The sequence below is a fragment of the Peromyscus eremicus genome, chromosome 7 (assembly GCF_949786415.1).
Source record: "Peromyscus eremicus chromosome 7, PerEre_H2_v1, whole genome shotgun sequence".
NCBI lineage: Eukaryota > Metazoa > Chordata > Mammalia > Rodentia > Cricetidae > Peromyscus > Peromyscus eremicus.
This window is the reverse complement of record NC_081422.1, coordinates 72,497,335-72,503,334: the sequence shown is the minus strand read 5'-3', so window position 1 is coordinate 72,503,334 and position 6,000 is coordinate 72,497,335.

Sequence of the window (6,000 nt, the reverse complement as noted above, 5' to 3'; positions counted from 1 at the left end):
AAAAAAAAAAAAAAAAAAAAAGAAGATCTAAGTATGTTGTCTACATGAAACCTACTCTATTTCAAATTAAAAAAAATTTTAAATCATATGTGTATGTGTGTCTGTGTGAATATGTGTCACGTGTATGGGTGCCCACAGGGGCCAGATGGCCTGTGGCTGGAGTGACAGGCAGGTGTGAGTTGCTGGAGCCTCTGTAACCATAACAGTTTTTATATGGATTTGCACGTCAACCATCCTTGGCTCACCTGTCACGGCTTTTTAATCAGTGAGCCTGATGCTGGGATTAAAGCTGTGCACCGCCATACCGGCCCCCATTCTTTCTTACTCACTGTCGCATGGAAGAAGCATTGTACCCAAGACCAATCCTGAACACTCCAGTGTGCCATTTTAAATCTCTACTTCTTATAATTTAAAGACAACTTTATTTTACGAGTGTTTTTCCTGCATGCATGTCTATGTATCATGTCGGTGCAGCACTCACAACAGCAAGAGGAGGATGTTGGATCTCCTGGAGTAGAGTTACAGCTGGTTGTTGGCTGCTGTGTGAATGCTGGGAACCAAACCTTGGTCCTCTAGAGGAGCAGTCCAATTTCTTAACCACTGAGCCAACTCCATAGCCCCTCTAGCATACTACTTCGAAGGATGAATGGCCCTGTAACATGAATTCTAGAATGGATCTTTTAATAAAAAACCCAGAGCTAGATATTGGGGTAAATGCTGAAAGATCAGAGAGATAAAGGAACAAGCCACTGCCACATCTCACTTCACCAACTCCACGAATCCTCTGACTGAAATCCTCTGAGTCCTCACCCGAAAGGCTCCAGCTGAAAAAGCCTCTAGCTGAAAGGGATGCTTCTGCCGAAAAGCCTAGAAAGAGCCTAGCCAAAAGGGCTTCCTCAGTTGAAAAGCATTTAGTTCCTGTCTCCTCACGCCTTATATACCTTTCTCTGCCCAACCATCACTTCCTGGGATTAAAGGTGTGTGTGCTTCCCACGCAAAGGCATGAGATCTCAAGTGTTGGGATTAAAGGCTTGTGATTCCCAACTGCTGGGATTAAAGGTATGTGCCACCACTGCCGGGCTCTGTTTCTCTCCTAGACTGAGTCAGTCTCATGTAGTCCAGGGTGGCTTTTTGGTCACAGCGATAGAAACTCTAAGACAATTACCTATTAACATGACAATCTGCTCTCCTTTCATTACTTATTTAAGCTCTATCCACATGACTTGATTCTGAATGTTGTATTCATACTGAGAGGCTTACCCTGAAATATTGGCCAATTCAAAATTTACTTGGGATTTTTATTTATGTATAATAAAACTTTTATGATTTTTTTAACCTTTTTATCAATACCTTCAATTGATACTCAGTCTGCTCAGAGTTTAAAACTGTTCTTTTATGTGCTTTGTGATTGGATACAAGTTAGCACCATGGGTAGAAAATATCAATCTGTCCCGATGCATTACCAGACCACTTAGACATTTATCAGGTACCCTAGACTTTCTAGAAGTATTTCCCTGTCTATGAAGTGTGTACATCAGCATGTACATGTATGCCTGCCAAGGGAGGTACTCGAAGGGGTTCTCTCCTAGGCCTTGGCTAAAGAGGTGGTCCTTTGATGCTTTGTAGTGGAGAATGCATCGAGTCTGGACCAGCTTCATTCTGTTGATTTCAACCATGGGCACTTGCTGAAGCGGCAGGTGATACCATGAGGAAGGAAGCCCAGAGTTACAAGTAACTTATTCCCCACACTCCAACCCTTAAGAAGGTGTTTTAGTGGATGAAAGGGGGATGCATGTGAAGCTCCACAAGGACAGATAACCTCAGCTTGATTCAAGGGAGCAGTTTTCACAAAAGAAGCTGGGAAAGGGACCCTGTTACACACGTTCCCTTTTCATTGTCAACAAAGAAAAACTACCGACCCACAAGGGGAGGGGCAGGAAAGGGGAGCACCCACACAGGCACCCATGTGTCCCATTTCAAGTGCTCAACAGACACAGGGCTGCCATAATGGACAGCACAGGATAGAACATGCCTGTCACTGCAATCCCGCTGGGCACCAGTTTCTCAAACACCCTTGATGGTTTTTCTCTGCAGACCACTGACATACTAAGCTTGCTGTCACTGGTTGGGAAAATAGCCCAGTACTTCCTTCAACACCTGTGCCAAACCCTTGACCTGTAAAACCCTGGGTGAGGTACAGATATGGATTCAATCGGGCCTTAGAGGGGTCAGGCATTGAACACAGGTGAAGACAGGAGCCTCATGCCCTGTAAACAGAAGCTGGTGTTTCTGCTTCTGAAACACCATGAAAGGGGAGTCATAATCCTGGAGAACCGCTGTCCCTCAAGGGAAGCTGAAGCTGGGCCTGGACCCTGCTTCTGGCTGGCTGCTGGTCATCAGCAAGAAAGATGGGCGCAGAGGGAGCAGGCTGAGCAGAGGTTGAAACCGGACCTTTTGTTGACTTCTCTTCAGGAAGTAGGTAACGACCTCAGCGGGCATGAAGGAAACAGAGACGGGAGGAGTGGGGCACAGGAGGAAAGGAAGGGGCACCAAGAGGTTAGTTGGAGGTCATGAGTCAGACAGACAGACAGACAGACAGACAGGGAGGGAGGGAGAAGGCTGTTCCAGGGAGTGGGGAAAGGCTACTTTCAGCTAGCTGTTATGGAAGTCCTGAATACAGAGCAACTTCCTGGTAATTTTAAATCCGCATTCCCTCTTGCCAGTAGGGCTTTAGGACATGGTTTTTCAAGTATTCAGCCTTTGCTCTTCCACATAAATAACGTTTTTTTGTTTTTTTTTTTTAATCAGCTCTATACACAGTAGCCTGTTACACTTATCATTCTGCAACTTGTGAACTGCTCTTTTGACTCCAGAAATTCTTTATCAAGCTAACTTAGAGAGAGAGAGAGAGAGAGAGAGAGAGAGAGAGAGAGAGAGAGAGAGAGAGAGAGAGAGAGAATATGAATATTCCCCGAGAAGGTAAATGTTGTTACAGGTGAGAGACCGAAAATACAAAGTGAAGCTTTCTGGAGAAGGAAGAGAGAAAGAACCCATTAGCGCCCACACCTTGGTTTCCAAATTATACAATCCAGGAAAAGGAAGCAGGACTCCTGCTAGCAAAGACCTAGACTCAGTGTTCCGTGATGACCCCAGAGTGAGGAAGCGCTCAAGGATGAAAGAGGCATGTCATCTGATGAGATCCCCAGCCAGATTTGGAATAACTTGAGAAAAAACAAACAAACAAACAAGAAGATCTTAACCACAAATAATGACGGTGCCAAAAGAAGGGAGTCAATAAAAGCGGTTTTGCAGAAGAATTAGAGCTAATTAATGAAAAATTAGTGCTAATTAAAGATAAAATTACAAAATCAACAGTGTTCTAATAACTTATTTTGATAAAGATCATAATGCATACTGGAAGGTTGAGGGAATGTCTGGATATTGCCCATGGATTACCTGATTATTGTGAAGAGAAAAATGTATCATTTATCTTTATAATGGGAAAGCACAGAGAATTTACCAACTACCTAATCCTTACACTTAGTTTCCCAAGAAGGACATTTGGATGTCCTTCTGTTCCTCTTGTTGCGATACTGAGAAGGGCAAAGTATCATCTGTAAAAAAAAAAAAAAAAAAAAAAAATACAAACAGTCCCCCAACCACAAGGTAGAAATCAGGCATATTCAGGACATGGAACATTCTGTGAGATAACAACCTGGACTCAAGGCCAAGGACATGGTGGGGAGACAGATATTATTCTCCGTGAATCCTCATTGATGGTCTCAATATTGTCAAGGGGTTGAAACAAGGGAAAGGCTGAGAAACCATCTCAGCTCTGGAGAAACTGAGGAAACAGGACTAAAAACAACAGTGGCTCCTGGAATAACAAGAGGACCTCAGTGGAAAAGCATAGTGAAATCACAATAAAGTCTGTCGTCCATTTACTCACACACCAGTAACACTTTATTTCTCAGAAGGGGGGGGGGGGGCGCTTCACAAGTTTTCTATAAATCTAAAGTTATTCTCAACTTAAAGCTTACAGACCTTGCTTAGGGCACCGTGACATGCTACTAAAAACTCATTGCTTTGATGATACCAGCCTGCTAATTTTGGTGGGTGTGATAATCCTTACCTGCCAGAAATAAATACTTAAGTGTGGCACTCCCACGGGAAACAATGTCTGGATTAAAATACTCCCACAAATCAAGAGGAGGCAGGAGACACACCGAACAGGATCTGCATAAGCTGATTACTGTCAATCAGGGTAAGGACTGCACACATAGAATTTACACAATGTTTTGTTTGCTTGTGTCTGAAAATTTCCACCAGAAACTAAAAGTAAATGTGCACATGCAGGCAAATAATCAAGGTTACCAGCTGGGCACCAGGAACAGAAAATTCACCTAGAGGGTGTATAATGAATAAAAGTGGCGAAATTCATGTTAATTCCCTTTGTCCTTATTAACGAATAGATACTCATCGGCCATGACTCAGAAACCAAGGGTAACATAAGGGGGGGGGGGGTAAATATTCCGTTAATTACATGCTATTTACAAAGAAAAGTCCTCGACAGGAAGGATCCTCTGGCTGAATGGGGCCTGCTGTGAGGTGGATGGAAGACCCATTGTCTGGCCATGTGAAGATACAGTGGGCCGGGTACTGGCAGCTAATGCCCACCTCACGGAATCCATGCGACCTTTTCCGTTCGGATAGCGGACATCGTGATGGCTTTCTGACTTTCTGGGAGAAACAAACAAACAACAACAACAACAACCCCCCAAAAAACCCAAACAAACAAACAAAAACAAAATGATAGATCCTATCCTCTATGCAGTTTTCTGGGCATAATAAAATGTTCAGGATTTGAGAGCAGAAGTGTTTTCTTTTATTGCTGCGTTTCTCCTCACACAATAAAAAGATGTCATCGTCTTAAAAAGTGAAGGAAAGAGCAACATCCTAAGCCTTGGCTTTCATAGTGTCTGTTTCATATTCTGGATCCGAGGAGCCTGGGGCCTTTCTTTGAAAAGGCATTATCCTATCAGTGCAGAATTCCACAAATTCTGCACTTTAGAACATTCGTGTGTCACTTCGGCCAGGGATGAAGACAAGGACACACACATACGACCATGCTCCGGGCCGGGCCACGTGAGGCTCGCGAGCCCGGAGAAGTCTCCCTTCCGCCGTCCAGCCCGCCTCAGCAGAGCTGCCGACGCGCACCGAGGGAGGGCTGCGACCCCAGCCCACCCGGGACACCCGGGACAGCCGGGACACACGGTGCACGGGTGCCCAGTCCAGGAGCAGGAGGCGGGGGTGCCAGCGGCCAGCCACACGACAACCAGGGAAGAGAGCCAGGTCACCCGGCGCACTGCGTGCCGACATCGCCGGGGGCGGGACTCCCGGAAGGCTTCACCAATCCGGACGGCTGTGTTTAGCATACACCGCCCAGCTACAACAAAGCATTCTGGTTAACGTGAAAATAACCTAAAGTTAAGTCCTTTTTCCTTTAAACTTAGCATAAAAGGAGGTAACATTCACCTTCTTTAAGTGAGAAACGATTTAGGTTCTGCGACAAGGTCCTGGTATGGAGAAGACGTGCGCGAAAGTCGACGTAAGTGAGAAGGTGTAAATTTCCCTGGGTTTATATAGCAGCTACACAGCACGGTTCCCTCGGATGTGAGGGCGATCTGGCTGCGACATCTGTCACCCCATTGATCGCCAGGGTTGATTCGGCTGATCTGGCTGGCTAGGCGGGTGTCCCCTTCCTCCCTCACCGCTCCATGTGCGTCCCTCCCGAAGCTGCGCGCTCGGTCGAAGAGGACGACCTTCCCCGAATAGAGGAGGACCGGTCTTCGGTCAAGGGTATACGAGTAGCTGCGCTCCCCTGCTAGAACCTCCAAACAAGCTCTCAAGGTCCATTTGTAGGAGAACGTAGGGTAGTCAAGCTTCCAAGACTCCAGACACATCCAAATGAGGCGCTGCATGTGGCAGTCTGCCTTTCTT